Here is a 17,893-nt window from a genome sequence, read left to right as displayed (position 1 = left end):
TAGGGGTTAGGGGGTAGGGGTTAGGAGATAGGGTAATGGGGTTAGGGGTTAGGGGACTACAGACCTGTCAGCAGAGGGACCATGCCTCAGATAGGGGTTAGGGTATAGGGGTTAGGGGATAGGGTAATGGGGTTAGGGTACGACAGACCTGTTAGCTCCTAGAGGGACCATGCCTCAGATAGGGGTTAGGGTATAGGGGTTAGGGGATAGGGTAATGGGGTTAGGGGTTAGGGTCCTACAGACCTGTTCGCTCCTAGAGGCACCATGCCTCTGATGACGATGGTCTTCTTCGGAGACATCCCTCCTGGAATCATGCTGGAGTACGGGACAGGCTGATACACATAGGACAGGAGTCAGCATGTAGTGTATACTGTATGTATGTATACTTAGGACAAAACAAATCTATCACAGAGATGTTACTTACAGGGTTGTATATTGGCTGTCCACACATGACCGGTAGGTTTCCACCAGGATAGCATCCCTGACCACAAACAGGGATGTTATCACACACACACACACAAAGACATCACACACACACACAAAGACATCACACACACACACACACAAAGACATCACACACACACACATACAAAGACATCACACACACACACAAAGACATCACACACACACACACACACACAAAGACATCACACACACACACAAAGACATCACACACACACACACAAAGACATCACACACACACAAAGACATCACACACACACACCAAGACATTACACACACACACAAAGACATCACACACACACACAAAGACATCACACACACACACACAAAGACATCACACACACACACAAAGACATCACACACACACACAAATACATCACACACACACACACACACACACACACACACACACACACACACACACACACACACACACACACACACACACACACACAGAAAACAGCTGTCAGCCACGTACGTGTTTCGTTAAGTCATGTATTTACTAACTGATGCAGAACCATCCACTGAAGAAGATTACCCCACATCCAATGTATAAAGACCCACTGTCTCAACCACACAGGTGATAGACCTGACCCCCTCAACCACACAGGTGATAGACCTGACCCCCTCAACCACACAGGTGATAGACCTGACCCCCTCAACCACACAGGTGATAGTCCTGACCCCCTCAACCACACAGGTGATAGACCTGACCCACTGTCTCAACCACACAGGTGATAGACCTGACCCACTGTCTCAACCACACAGGTGATAGACCTGACCCCCTCAACCACACAGGTGATAGACCTGACCCACTGTCTCAACCACACAGGTGATAGTCCTGACCCACTGTCTCAACCACACAGGTGATAGACCTGACCCCCTCAACGACACAGGTGATAGCCCTGACCCCCTCAACGACACAGGTGATAGTCCCGACCCCCTCAACAACACAGGTGACAGTCCTTACCCCCATGTCACCTGGGTATCCTCCGCCCTGTGGGTATCCTCCGCCCTGTGGGTATCCTCCGCCCTGTGGGTATCCTCCGCCCTGATAAGCATTGACAGACATGCAGTATAAATATATGTAATGGTATTTGATGACACAGACACATGAACGTAACCAAGTGTGATACCAACTTACCCCCATTTGACCACCTGGGTATCCACCAGCAGGATATCCTCCCTGTTGATGGTGGGAAACAAATGTTTCCGGAGTTTATGACACTCTGAGACACAACATTCATGAAGATATATCGCTATGTACAGTCACCCCACAACATTCATGAGAATATATCGATATTTACAGTCACCCCACAACATTCATGAGAATAAAATTATATTTACAGTCACCCCACAACATTCATGAGAATAAAATTATATTTACAGTCACCCCACAACATTCAAGAGAATAAATCGATATTTACAGTCACCCCACAACATTCATGAGAATAAATTGATTTTTACTGTCACACCACAACATTCATGAGGATATATCTCTATGTACAGTCACCCCACAACATTCATGAGGATATATCGATATTTACAGTCACCCCACAACATTCATGAGAATATATTGATATGTACAGTCACCCCACAACATTCATGAGAATAAATCGATATTTACAGTCACCCCACAACATTCATGAGAATAAATTGATATTTACTGTCACACCACAACATTCATGAGGATATATCTCTATGTACAGTCATACCACAACATTCATGAGGATATATCGATATCTACAGTCACCCCACAACATTCATGAGAATATATTGATATGTACAGTCACCCCACAACATTCATGAGCATATATAGCTATGTACAGTCACCCCACAACATTCATGAGGATATATCGATATGTACAGTCACCCCACAACATTCATCAGAATATATTGATATTTACAGGCACCCCACAACATTCATGAGCATATATAGCTATGTACAGTCACCCCACAACATTCATGAGGATATATCGATATGTACAGTCACCCCACAACATTCATGAGCATATATAGCTATGTACAGTCACCCCACAACATTCATGAGGATATATCTGATATGTACAGTCACCCCACAACATTCATCAGAATATATTGATATTTACAGGCACCCCACAACATTCATGAGCATATATAGCTATGTACAGTCACCCCACAACATTCATGAGGATATATAGCTATGTACAGTCACCCCACAACATTCATGAGGATATATAGCTATGTACAGTCACCCCACAACATTCATGAGCATATATAGCTATGTACAGTCACCCCACAACATTCATGAGGATATATCGATATGTACAGTCACCCCACAACATTCATGAGCATATATAGCTATGTACAGTCACCCCACAACATTCATGAGGATATATCGATATGTACAGTCACCCCACAACATTCATCAGAATATATTGATATTTACAGGCACCCCACAACATTCATGAGGATATATCGATATGTACAGTCACCCCACAACATTCATGAGCATATATAGCTATGTACAGTCACCCCACAAAATTCATGAGGATATATAGCTATGTACAGTCACCCCACAACATTCATGAGGATATATCGATATTTACAGTCACCCCACAACATTCATGAGCATATATAGCTATGTACAGTCACCTCACAACATTCATGAGCATATATAGCTATGTACAGTCACCCCACAACATTCATGAGCATATATAGCTATGTACAGTCACCCCACAACATTCATGAGCATATATAGCTATGTACAGTCACCCCACAACATTCATGAGCATATATAGCTATGTACAGTCACCTCCACAACATTCATGAGGATATATAGCTATGTACAGTCACCCCACAACATTCATGAGAATATATTGATATGTACAGTCACCCCACAACATTCATGAGCATATATAGCTATGTACAGTCACTCCCACAACATTCATGAGGATATATCGATATGTACAGTCACCCCACAACATTCATCAGAATATATTGATATTTACAGGCACCCCACAACATTCATGAGCATATATAGCTATGTACAGTCACCCCACAACATTCATGAGGATATATCGATATGTACAGTCACCCCACAACATTCATGAGCATATATAGCTATGTACAGTCACCCCACAACATTCATGAGCATATATAGCTATGTACAGTCACCCCACAACATTCATGAGCATATATAGCTATGTACAGTCACCTCCACAACATTCATGAGGATATATCGATATGTACAGGCACCCCACAACATTCATGAGCATATATAGCTATGTACAGTCACCCCACAACATTCATGAGGATATATCGATATGTACAGTCACCCCACAACATTCATGAGCATATATAGCTATGTACAGTCACCCCACAACATTCATGAGCATATATAGCTATGTACAGTCACCTCCACAACATTCATGAGGATATATAGCTATGTACAGTCACCCCACAACATTCATGAGAATATATTGATATGTACAGTCACCCCACAACATTCATGAGCATATATAGCTATGTACAGTCACCCCACAACATTCATGAGGATATATCGATATGTACAGTCACCCCACAACATTCATCAGAATATATTGATATTTACAGGCACCCCACAACATTCATGAGCATATATAGCTATGTACAGTCACCCCACAACATTCATGAGGATATATAGCTATGTACAGTCACCCCACAACATTCATGAGGATATATAGCTATGTACAGTCACCCCACAACATTCATGAGCATATATAGCTATGTACAGTCACCCCACAACATTCATGAGGATATATCGATATGTACAGTCACCCCACAACATTCATGAGCATATATAGCTATGTACAGTCACCCCACAACATTCATGAGGATATATCGATATGTACAGTCACCCCACAACATTCATCAGAATATATTGATATTTACAGGCACCCCACAACATTCATGAGGATATATCGATATGTACAGTCACCCCACAACATTCATGAGCATATATAGCTATGTACAGTCACCCCACAAAATTCATGAGGATATATAGCTATGTACAGTCACCCCACAACATTCATGAGGATATATCGATATTTACAGTCACCCCACAACATTCATGAGCATATATAGCTATGTACAGTCACCTCACAACATTCATGAGCATATATAGCTATGTACAGTCACCCCACAACATTCATGAGCATATATAGCTATGTACAGTCACCCCACAACATTCATGAGCATATATAGCTATGTACAGTCACCCCACAACATTCATGAGCATATATAGCTATGTACAGTCACCTCCACAACATTCATGAGGATATATAGCTATGTACAGTCACCTCCACAACATTCATGAGCATATATCTCTATGTACAGTCACCCCACAACATTCATGAGCATATATCTCTATGTACAGTCACCCCACAACATTCATGAGCATATATCTCTATGTACAGTCACCCCACAACATTCATGAGCATATATCTCTATGTACAGTCACCTCCACAACATTCATGAGGATATATAGCTATGTACAGTCACCCCACAACATTCATGAGCATATATCTCTATGTACAGTCACCCCACAACATTCATGAGCATATATCTCTATGTACAGTCACCTCACAGTATTCAGTGCTCAGCCCTCCAGTGGTCTTATATGGCTTCGTATGTAGATCTTGACACAACGCCAGGATAGTGGGTTCAATACATATTTACAATATCAATATGGATACATACCGCCATGTTGCCTCCTCCCATTCCACCTGTAGGATATGCATCTCCCATTCCTCCTCCTCCCTGAAAAATACACCGCTTATTCCAGCTACATCCGTTCTGCCATGTGTGTGTGTATGTGTGTGTATGTGTGTGTATGTGCTGTGTAGCAAGTCCATACTCAACTCCCACTCCACCTGGGTATCTATTGCCGTTATGCAAAAGCACCAGACATTGAGCACTTAAGAAAAAAAGCAATTATATTCATATTATACCTGTGGGTGGGTAGGTGGGTGGGTGGGTGGGTGGGTGCCCTGCCCCTACACCCTGCCCCTGCCCCTACCCCCTGCCCCTACCCCCTGCCCCTGCCCCTACCCCCCTGCCACTACCCCCCTGCCACTACACCCTGCCCCTACCCCCCTGCCCCCTGCCCCTACACCCTGCCCCTGCCCCTACACCCTGCCTCTATCCCCCTGCCCCTACACCCTACCCCTACACCCTACCCCTACTCCCTGCCTCTATCCCCCTGCACCTACCCCCTGCCCCTGCCCCCTGCCCCTACACCCTGCCCCTGCCCCTACACCCTGCCCCTACACCCTGCCCCTACACCCTGCCTCTATCCCCCTGCCCCTACACCCTGCCCCTACACCCTGCCTCTATCCCCCTGGACCTACCCCCTGCCCCTAACCCCTGCCCCTACACCCCTACCCCTACCCCTGCCCCTACCCCCTGCCACTACCCCCTGCCCCTACCCCCTGCCACTACACCCTGCCCCTACCCCCCTGCCCCTACCCCCTGCCCCTACACCCTGCGCCTACCCCTTCTGCCACTACACCTTGCCCCTACCCCTACCCCCTGCCACTACACCTTGCCCCTACCCCCCAGCCCCTATCCCCTGCCACTACACCCTGCCCCAGCCTTACCCCGATGACGTTGATGGTCTGGATGGAAACGTCGCCTCCTATCTGCAGGGCGTTGACTCTCTCGACTGGAATACGATGCTTGAACATGTGAAAGTCTCGCCCGTTCACTGTCACCTACGACAGAAAAACACATCAGCTCATCTGACCATACACAACTGTGGTCTAACCCTAACCCAACTCAACAGGTCGTTGGGCCATGACAGGTGTCTTTTATACTGATAACAAGTTCAAACAGGTTCCATTAATACAGGTAATGAGTGGAGGACAGAGGAGCCTCTTAAAGAAGAAGTTACAGGTCTGTGAGAGCCAGAAATCTTGCTTGTTTGTAGGTGACCAAATACTTATTTTCCACCATAATTTGCTAATAAATTCATTAAAAATCCTACAATGTGATTTTCTGGGTTTTTTTTCTTCTCATTTTGTCTGTCATAGTTGAAGTGTACCTATGATGAAAATTACAGGCCTCTCATCTTTTTTAAGTGGGAGAACTTGCACAATTGGTGGCTGACTAAATACTTTTTGCCCCACTGTATACAGTATCTCTATATCTGACCTGGTAACCCTCCTGGTTAATGATGATAACCATCTCGAAGGCGTCTCCCTTGCTAAAAGGCATGTGGTGGGTCTTCTCCTCTGAACCCCATTGCCCATCCTGGCAGCTGTTGAACACCACCTTGTCCCATCCATTGAAGCGAGGGTTGAAGTGAAAGCCGATATCACTGCCCTCAAATTCCCCACACTGCAGGTTAATGTTAAACATAGAGGGGGTGTTAGAGAGAACATAGAATGAACAGATCGTACACAGGTAACACAGCTAACACTGGTAGCACTGGTAACACAGCTAACACTGGTAGCACTGGTAACACTGGTAACACAGCTAACACTGGTAACACAGCTAACACTGGTAGCACTGGTAACACTGGTAACACAGCTAACACTGGTAACACAGCTAACACAGCTGACACTGGTAACACAGCTAACACTGGTAACACAGCTAACACTGGTAACACAGCTAACACTGCTAACACAGGCAACACAGGTAACACAGCTAACACAGCTAACACTGGTAACACAGCTAACACTGGTAACACTGCTAACACAGGTAACACAGCTAACACTGCTAACACAGGTAACACTGCTAACACAGGTAACACAGCTAACACTGCTAACACTGCTAACACAGGTAACACTGCAAACACTGCTAACACAGGTAACACTGCAAACACTGCTAACACAGCTAACACTGCTAACACAGGTAACACAGTTAACACTGCTAACACAGGTAACACAGCTAACACAGGCAACACAGGTAACACAGCTAACACAGGTAACACAGGTAACACTGCTAACACAGGTAACACTGCAAACACTGCTAACACAGCTAACACTGCTAACACAGGTAACACAGTTAACACTGCTAACACAGGCAACACAGTTAACACTGCTAACACAGGCAACACAGGTAACACGGGTAACACAGCTAACACAGCTAACACAGGCAACACAATTACATATAGAACAACCTCATTATATACCACCCCGAGCCTTTTGGTGTAACAACACCCTTATATACCACCCTGAGCCTTTAGGTGGAACAACCCCATTATATACCACCAAGAGTCTTTTAGTGGAACGACCCCATTATATACCACTCTGAGCCTTTTAGTGGAACGACCCCATTATATACCACCCAGAGTCTTTTAGTGGAAGGACCCCATTATATACCACCCAGAGTCTTTTAGTGGAACGACCCCATTATATACCACCCAGAGCCTTTAGGTGGAACGACCCCATTATATACCACCCAGAGCCTTTTAGTGGAACGACCCCATTATATACCACCCTGAGCCTTTTTAGTGGAACGACCCCATTATATACCACCCAGAGTCTTTTAGTGGAACGACCCCATTATATACCACCCCAAGTGTTTTAGTGGTGGAACGACCCCATTATATACCACCCCAAGACTTTTAGTGGAACGACCCCATTATATACCACCCAGAGCCTTTAGGTGGAACGACCCCATTATATACCACCCAGAGTCTTTTAGTGGAACGACCCCATTATATACCACCCAGAGTCTTTTAGTGGAACGACCCCATTATATACCACCCCGAGTCTTTTAGTGGAACGACCCCATCATATACCACCCCGAGTCTTTTAGTGGAACGACCCCATTATATACCACCCAGCGTCTTTTAGTGGAACGACCCCATTATATACCACCCAGAGCCTTTAGGTGGAACGACCCCATTATATACCACCCCGAGTCTTTTAGTGGAACAACCCCATTATATACCACCCAGAGCCTTTTGGTGGAACGACCCCATTATATACCACCCCGAGTCTTTTACTGGAACGACCCCATTATATACCACCCCGAGTCTTTTAGTGGAACGACCCCATTATATACCACCCCCAGTCTTTTAGTGGAACGACCCCATTATATACCACCCAGTGCCTTTAGGTGGAACGACCCCATTATATACCACCCCCAGTCTTTTAGGTGGAACGACCCCATTATATACCACCCAGAGTGTTTTAGTGGAACGGCCCCATTATATACCACCCAGAGCCTTTAGGTGGAACGACCCCATTATATACCACCCCCAGTCTTTTAGGTGGAACGACCCCATTATATACCACCCAGAGTGTTTTAGTGGAACGACCCCATTATATACCACCCCGAGTCTTTTAGTGGAACGACCCCATTATATACCACCCCCAGTCTTTTAGGTGGAACGACCCCATTATATACCACCCAGAGTGTTTTAGTGGAACGACCCCATTATATACCACCCAGAGCCTTTAGGTGGAACGACCCCATTATATACCACCCCGAGTCTTTTAGTGGAACGACCCCATTATATACCACCCAGAGCCTGTAGGAGTCTTAATGTCCAGGTCACATTGTGTTTCTTAGAGAAAACAACAACTTTTCCAACTGATATGACCGACTGTGGTTCTGAAAGGCAAGTGAAATAGACAGAGGACGAGGAGGTGACTGATAAAAGTGTGTGTGCCTTTGCCTTGCCCTCTCTCTCTCTCTCTCTCTCTCTGATAGCACAATGATACACTTCCTTATTCTAACAGGTTCAGCAGGCTGAGGCAGAGCATGTTCTTTCAACGTACATTAGTCGCTATAACTTGATATACTGCAGCAGATTTTCATCATAAACGAAACTACGTCCGCACTGAACAAACAAAATATGCACGGAACAATTTCAAAGATTTGACTGAGTTACAGTTTATGTAAGGAAAGCAGTCAATTGAAATAAAATTAAATAAATTAGATGAATTCATTAGGCCCTAATTTATGGATTTCACATAACTGGGAATACAGATATACATCTGTTGTTCACGAAAAAAAAGGCAAGGGTGTGGATCAGAAAACCAGTCAGTATCTGGTGTGGATCAGAAAACCAGTCAGTATCTGGTGTGACCACCATTTGCATCATGCAGTGTGACACATCTCCTGTGCATTAAGTTGATCAGGCTGTTGATTGTGTTCTGTGGAATGTTGTCCCACTCCTCTTCAACGGCTGTGAGAATTATTAGCGGGAACTGGAACACGCTATCGTACACGTCGATCCAGAGCATCCCAAACATGCTCAATGAGCGACATGTCTGGTGAGTATCCCGGCCATGGAAGATCTAAGACATTTTCAGCTTCCAGGTAGTGAGTACAGAACCTTGCAACATGGAGCCGTGCAATATCATGCTGAAACATGAAGTGATAGCAGCAGATGATTGGCACACCACAATTTACCTGTGATAAACTGACACAGGTGTGTCAAGGATATATAATTACCTGTGATAAACTGACACAGGTGTGTCAAGGCTATATAATACCCTGTGATCATGTGACACAGGTGTGTCAAGGCTATATAATACCCTGTGATCATGTGACACAGGTGTGTCAGGGCTATATGATTACCTGTGATCATGTGACACAGGTGTGTCAGGGCTATATGATGATCTGTGATCATGTGACACAGGTGTGTCAGGGCTATAAGATTACCTGTGATCATGTGACACAGGTGTGTCTAAGCTATATAATAGCCTGTGATCATGTGACACAGGTGTGTCAAGGCTATATAATACCCTGTGATCATGTGACACAGGTGTGTCAAGGCTATATAAGTACCTGTGATCATGTGACACAGGTGTGTCAAAGCTATATAAGCACCTGCTGATCATGTGACACAGGTGTGTCAATGCTATATAATACCCTGTGATCATGTGACACAGGTGTGTCAAGGCTATATAAGTACCTGTGATCATGTGACACAGGTGTGTCAAAGCTATATAAGCACCTGTGATCATGTGACACAGGTGTGTCAAGAGCTATATAAGTACCTGTGATCATGTGACACAGGTGTGTCAGGGCTATATAAGTACTCTGTGATCATGTGACACAGGTGTGTCAAAGCTATATAATACCCTGTGATCATGTGATACAGGTGTGTCAAGGCTATATAAGTACCTGTGATCATGTGACACAGGTGTGTCAAAGCTATATAAGCACCTGTGATCATGTGACACAGGTGTGTCAATGCTATATAATACCCTGTGATCATGTGACACAGGTGTGTCAAGGCTATATAAGTACCTGTGATCATGTGACACAGGTGTGTCAAAGCTATATAAGCACCTGTGATCATGTGACACAGGTGTGTCAAGGCTATATAAGTACCTGTGATCATGTGACACAGGTGTGTCAGGGCTATATAAGTACCTGTGATCATGTGACACAGGTGTGTCAAAGCTATATAATACCCTGTGAATATGTGACACAGGTGTGTCAAGGCTATATAATACCCTGTGATCATGTGATACAGGTGTGTCAAGGCTATATAAGTACCTGTGATCATGTGACACAGGTGTGTCAAAGCTATATAATACCCTGTGATCATGTGACACAGGTGTGTCAAAGCTTTATAATACCCTGTGAATATGTGACACAGGTGTGTCAAGGCTATATAATACCCTGTGATCATGTGATACAGGTGTGTCAAGGCTATATAAGTACCTGTGATCATGTGACACAGGTGTGTCAAAGCTATATAATACCCTGTGATCATGTGACACAGGTGTGTCAAAGCTTTATAATACCCTGTGAATATGTGACACAGGTGTGTCAAGGCTATATAATACCCTGTGATCATGTGATACAGGTGTGTCAAGGCTATATAAGTACCTGTGATCATGTGACACAGGTGTGTCAAAGCTATATAATACCCTGTGATCATGTGACACAGGTGTGTCAGGGCTATATGATTACCTGTGATCATGTGACACAGGTGTGTCAGGGCTATATGATTACCTGTGATTATCTGACACAGGTGTGTCAGGGCTATATGATTACCTGTGATCATGTGACACAGGTGTGTCAGGGCTATATGATTACCTGTGATCATGTGACACAGGTGTGTCAGGGCTATATAATACCCTGTGATCATGTGACACAGGTGTGTCAGGGCTATATAAGTACCTGTGATCATGTGACACAGGTGTGTCAGGGCTATATAATACCCTGTGATCATGTGACACAGGTGTGTCAAAGCTTTATAATACCCTGTGAATATGTGACACAGGTGTGTCAAGGCTATATAATACCCTGTGATCATGTGATACAGGTGTGTCAAGGCTATATAAGCACCTGTGATCATGTGACACAGGTGTGTCAAAGCTATATAATACCCTGTGATCATGTGACACAGGTGTGTCAGGGCTATATGATTACCTGTGATCATGTGACACAGGTGTGTCAGGGCTATATGATTACCTGTGATCATGTGACACAGGTGTGTCAGGGCTATATGATTACCTGTGATCATGTGACACAGGTGTGTCAAGGCTATATAATACCCTGTGATCATGTGACACAGGTGTGTCAGGGCTATATGATTACCTGTGATCATGTGACACAGGTGTGTCAGGGCTATATAATACCCTGTGATCATGTGACACAGGTGTGTCAAGGCTATATAATACCCTGTGATCATGTGACACAGGTGTGTCAGGGCTATATGATTACCTGTGATCATGTGACACAGGTGTGTCAAGGCTATATAATACCCTGTGATCATGTGACACAGGTGTGTCAAGGCTATATAATACCCTATGATCATGTGACACAGGTGTGTCAGGAGCTATATGATGACTCTGTGATCATGTGACACAGGTGTGTCAAGGCTATATAATACCCTGTGATCATGTGACACAGGTGTGTCAAGGCTATATAATACCCTGTGATCATGTGACACAGGTTTGTCAAGGCTATATAATACCCCAGTGATCATGTGACACAGGTGTGTCAGAGCTATATGATTACTCTGTGATCATGTGACACAGGTGTGTCAGGGCTATATGATTACCTAGTGATTATCTGACACAGGTGTGTCAGGGCTATATGATTACCTGTGATCATGTGACACAGGTGTGTCAGGGCTATATGATTACCTTTGATTATCTGACATAGGTGTGTCAGGGCTATATGATTACCTGTGATCATGTGACACAGGTGTGTCAGGGCTATATGATTACCTGTGATCATGTGACACAGGTGTGTCAGGGCTATATAATACCCTCAGTGATCATGTGACACAGGTGTGTCAGAGCTATATGATTACCTATGATTATCTGACACAGGTGTGTCAGGGCTATATGATTACCTGTGATCATGTGACACAGGTGTGTCAGGGCTATATGATTACCTGTGATCATGTGACACAGGTGTGTCAGGGCTATATAATACCCTGTGATCATGTGACACAGGTGTGTCAGGGCTATATGATTACCTGTGATCATGTGACACAGGTGTGTCAGGGCTATATAATACCCTGTGATCATGTGACACAGGTGTGTCAAGGCTATATAATACCCTGTGATCATGTGACACAGGTGTGTCAAGGCTATATAATACCCTGTGATCATGTGACACAGGTGTGTCAAGGCTATATAATACCCTGTGATCATGTGACACAGGTGTGTCAAGGCTATATAATACCCTGTGATCATGTGACACAGGTGTGTCAAGGCTATATAATACCCTGTGATCATGTGACACAGGTGTGTCAGGGCTATATAATACCCTGTGATCATGTGACACAGGTGTGTCAGGGCTATATAATACCCTGTGATCATGTAACTGGAGTGTGTGGGGGCTATATAATGCCCTGTGATCATGTGAGACAAGGTAATGTCAGCAGGGCTATATATTACCTGTGATCATGTGACACAGGTGTGTCAGGGCTATATAAATACTGTGATCTGTGACACAGGTTTGTCAAACATATGTGCCATAACAGTCATGTGACACGGGTGTGTCAAAAGACTATATAAGTGCACCTGTGATCACACATGTGACACAGGTATTAATAAGGCTATATAATACCTGTGATCATGTGACACGGGTGTGTCAGGCCTATATAATACCACTGTGATCGCCTTGGCGGTGTGTCAAGGCTATATAATACCCAGATCATGTGACACAGGTGTGTCAAGGCTATAAATACCTGTGATCATGTGACACAGGTGTGTCAAAGCTATATAATGCCCTGTGATCATTGACACAGGTGTGTCAGGGCTATATAATGCCTGTGATCAAGGGACTTACAGGTGTGTCAGCCTATATAATACCCTGTGGATCATGTGACACATGTGTGTCAGAATATATAATACCCTGTGATCTGGACCCTGAGTGTGTCAGGGCTATATAATACCTGTGATCATGGATTCAGGTGTGTCAGGGCCATATAATACCCTGTGATCATGTGACCATAGGATTTAGTGTCAGGGAATAGAGAAGACTCACTGTGATCATGTGATACAGGTTAATATCAGGCTATATAACACCCTGTGATCATGTGACACAGGTATGTAGGCTATATGATTACCTGTGATTGCCTGACACCAGGTGTGTCAAGGCTATATGATTACCTGTGATTATCTGACACAGTCACATCAAGGCTATATGATTGTTTTCATCACATTTGCATTTGACACCCTGATGAAGTCGTTAGCTGTTACGTTCTTTCGAGCAGTTTATTTGTGACTTAGCCTGCTACACATTAAAATATCTTTCAGCTTTCAACCCCAGTGATAAGTACTGGACTTAGAATTCCCATCAGCACCTATTAGTGGTCAGTGGAGTATTCCTCCTCAAGATCACCTGGTTGTTTTGGAATACTCAACCCACCAGGCATTGATTCCATACCAGGTCTTTTTTGTCATTCACAAAACACTAATCTACATGAAACAAATAAGTCAAGACCAATATAATTTAGCACATCAAGCCGTTGATAAAATCCCACAAATGAAGAATAAATGTTTAGCCAGCCCTTCAAAAGTTACAGTCTGATCACGTGTAGCATGTGCCCAATCCTCAGAGGTTGTGTGTTTCTCCACCTGGTGATCTCGTGAGGATGATCCTGGATGTAAACAGACATCCCTGATCTCCGAAAACCCGTAGATCGTTCCCACATAGGGGATACTCTGCACACAACACACAGTAAGAACCGTTTAACAACTATACACCAGTAGAGATGCAAGGCCGTCTGGGAAATAAGAACCGTTTAACAACTTTACACACTATAGATGCAAGGCCAGTCTGGGAAATAAGAACCGCTTAACAACTATACACAAGTAGAGATGCAAGGCAGTCTGGGAAATAATAACCACATTTTACAGCTATACACAAGTAGAGATGCAAGGCCAGTCTAGAACACCAAGTAGGTAGAGTAAAATAAGGAAATAAATGAACATTGTAGGTACATACAGACAGCCAATGGCGGGCTTCCCAGTCAATACAGAAAGATAATTTAAATTGGAATTTCAGTCTACTTCCTGAATTGACTGGAATTGAAATGGAATGGTAACCCTGAAGACGGGTGATCCAGACAATATCTATGATATCTGTATACACTGATAAGGAGACGTGCTACTCACAGGGTTGGCAGACAGGCTGATAGCCAAGGTGGAGCAACGAACATGATGGCTGTCACTCAGAGATCCACAGACAGACAGACGGAGAAGACGGAGGAGAGTCAGGAGAGAACAGGAAAGCGGTCGCTGCTGGACAGCTGGTCTTATAGAGACTCAGAACCATGGGAGGGAGCAGAGAGGAGAGCTAGGCCCGGGAGAGTAGGGGCCAGAGAGGGCAGGCTACTTGACTAATGATGTTGGCCAGGAACCAGAAACCAGGCTAAGTGTTATCAGTTTCCCATTGCTTTCACAACTCTTATCACAGGACAGGGAGGAGTGGTCCAGTCCGGACAAGATGGTGTGTGTGTGTGTGTGTGTGTGTGTGTGCATTGTGTACAAACTGTGTACACACATTTTTGAATGATAGTAAATGGTAGATAAGAGACGGTTTGTGTACCAAAGGAGTCTCAGCAGTTTGCTCAACAGTATGGAGGTCTACATCCGTTCTGGTGTACAACAGTCTGGAGGAGGTCTACACATCGTTCTGTGATGACAGCCTGAGTCCTGCATCATTCCTGGTGGCAACAGTATGGAGTGTCTACATTGTTCTGGTGTACAACAGTATGGAGGTCTACATCGTTCTGGTGTACAACAGTCTGGAGGTCTCACATACGTTCTTTGGCTACAACAGTATGAGTCTATCGTTCTGGTGTACAACAGTATGGAAGTCTACCATTAGTTTGGTCTACATCAGTCTGGTCTACAACAGTCTGGAGGTCTACAACAGTCCTGGTGGCCAGTCTGGTCTACAACAGTTTGGTCTGCATCAGTCTGGTCAACAACAGTCTGAGGTCTACATCAGTCTGGTCTACAACAGTCTGGTTACAACAGTCTGGTCTGCATCAGTCTGGTCTACATCAGTCTGGTGGCAACAGTCTGAGGTCTACAACAGTCACCCAGTCTGCAGCAGTCTGGTCTACAACAGTCTGGTCTATGCAGCAGTTTGGTCTGCAACAGTCTGGTCTGCAACCAGTTTCCAGTCTTAACAATTTGGTCTACATCAGTTTGGTCTGCAGCAGTCTGGTCTACATCAGTCCTGGTCTGCAGACTAGAGACCTGAGCCAACTCCCTGTTCTTACCGTGGGGAGCGTGTTACTGGTCAGGCACCATGTTATGCAGAGATGTGCACGGTGTCTACAGTGCACTATTCTAGCCAGTGCGCTCTATTCCAGCTCCTTGCACTTGCCGGGTTAGAATGGGCATTCAGCCAGGACGTATTGAGCCCAGCTCTATGCCCTGGATCTCCAATCGTCTCCAAGGTCCAGTGTATCCTGTTCCTCCCCCCCTTTTCGCCCTGAGGTGCGTGTCCCCAGCCCGGTACCACCAATCCGGCTTTACATACCCAGGCCTATAATCTTCCTCGGCAGTCCAGGAGCGTCAATGGGGCGACAGTACCCAGTCCAGAGCGTCCGGCTACAGTACCTGAGTCCCAGGCGTCCGCTACAGTAGACAGTCCAGAGCGTCCGGCTGCAGTACCACCCCGAGTCCAGGCGTCCGTCGATAGTACCCAGTCCAGCGTCAGGCGACGGTACCAGTCCAGAGCGCCCGGCTACAGTACCCAGTCCAGAGCGCCCGGCCACAGTACCCAGTCCAGAGCGTCCGGCTACAGTGCCCAGTCAGACGTCAGTCGGCAGTACCCAGTCCAGACGTCGCTCGAACAGTCCAGAGCGCCCGGCACAGTTGCCCAGTCCAGGCGTCTGGGGACGGTGCACCAGTTCAGAGCGTCTGGGGGACAGTACCAGTTCAGAGCGTCTGGGGACAGTACCCAGTCCAGAGCGTCCGGCTACAGTACCCAGTCCAGAGCGTCAGTCGACAGTACCCAGAGCGTCCAGAGCTCCCAGCCATCACCACAGTACCCAGTCAGAGCGTCTGGTGACAGAACCCAGTTCCGAGCGTCCGGCTACAGTACCCAGTCCAGAGCGTCTGGCGACAGTACCCAGTCAAGCGTCTGGCTACAGTACCCAGTCACGTCTCCAGCCCAGTCCAGAGCGTCCGGCTACAGGACCCAGTCAGAGCGTCAGGCGAAAACCCAGTCCGTCCGGCTAGAGCGTCTGAGCGTCCGGCTACAGTACCCAGTCCAGAGTGTCTGGCGACAGTACCCAGTCCAGAGCGTCTGGCGACAGTACCCAGTCCAGAGCGTCCAGCGCAGTACCCAGTCCAGAGCGTCCGGCTACAGTACCCAGTCCAGAGCGTCCGGCGTCCAGCGACAGTACCCAGTCCAGAGCGTCCGGCGACAGTACCCAGTCCAGAGCGTTCGGCTACAGTACCCAGTCCAGAGCGTCCGGCGACCCAGTCCAGAGCGTCTGGCGTACCCAGTCCAGATGCGTCTACAGGCCCGGAGACCTCCAACGACGGTCTCAGTCCAGAACATCCGGCGATGATCCACGCAGCGGGATCCCAGCCCGGGGCCTACGAGTTCCGCAGTCCAGAGAATCCGACGATGATCCACGGGTCAGTGATACCAGAGCGGACTCTCAGTGTAAAGTAGGGAGGGTGGCGTCCAGAACCAGAGCCGCCACAGAGGATAGATGCCCACCCAGACCCTCCCCATATAGGTTTAGGTTTGCACCTTTTAGGGGGGAGGTACTGTCATGCCCTGACCTTAGTTATCTTTGTTGTTTTCTTTATTATTTTGGTTAGGTCAGGGGGGTGAGGGTGGTAAGTGTGTTTTTTCGTCCTGTTTTCGGGTTTTTTGTTTTGGTTTGTCTAAGTAAATGTAGGTCTATGGTGGCTGAATTGGTTCCCAATCAGAGACAGCTGTTTATCGATGTCTCTGATTGGGGATCTATTTAGGTTGCCATTTTCCATTTTGGTTTTGTGGGTTA

The 17,893-nt window shown here is 45.8% G+C and overlaps 1 pseudogene; it reads right to left on the bottom strand.

Moving 5' to 3' along the window:
* Nucleotides 1–243: 243 nt before the first annotated feature.
* On the bottom strand, nucleotides 244–15,076 carry LOC135535917 (galectin-4-like; annotated as a pseudogene).
* Nucleotides 15,077–17,893: the final 2,817 nt, after the last annotated feature.

Source organism: Oncorhynchus masou, unplaced genomic scaffold (genome assembly GCF_036934945.1).
Source record: "Oncorhynchus masou masou isolate Uvic2021 unplaced genomic scaffold, UVic_Omas_1.1 unplaced_scaffold_5311, whole genome shotgun sequence".
NCBI classification, from domain to species: domain Eukaryota; kingdom Metazoa; phylum Chordata; class Actinopteri; order Salmoniformes; family Salmonidae; genus Oncorhynchus; species Oncorhynchus masou.
The sequence above is the reverse complement of the archived record's forward strand: the minus strand, read 5'-3'. Positions and strand labels throughout refer to the sequence as shown.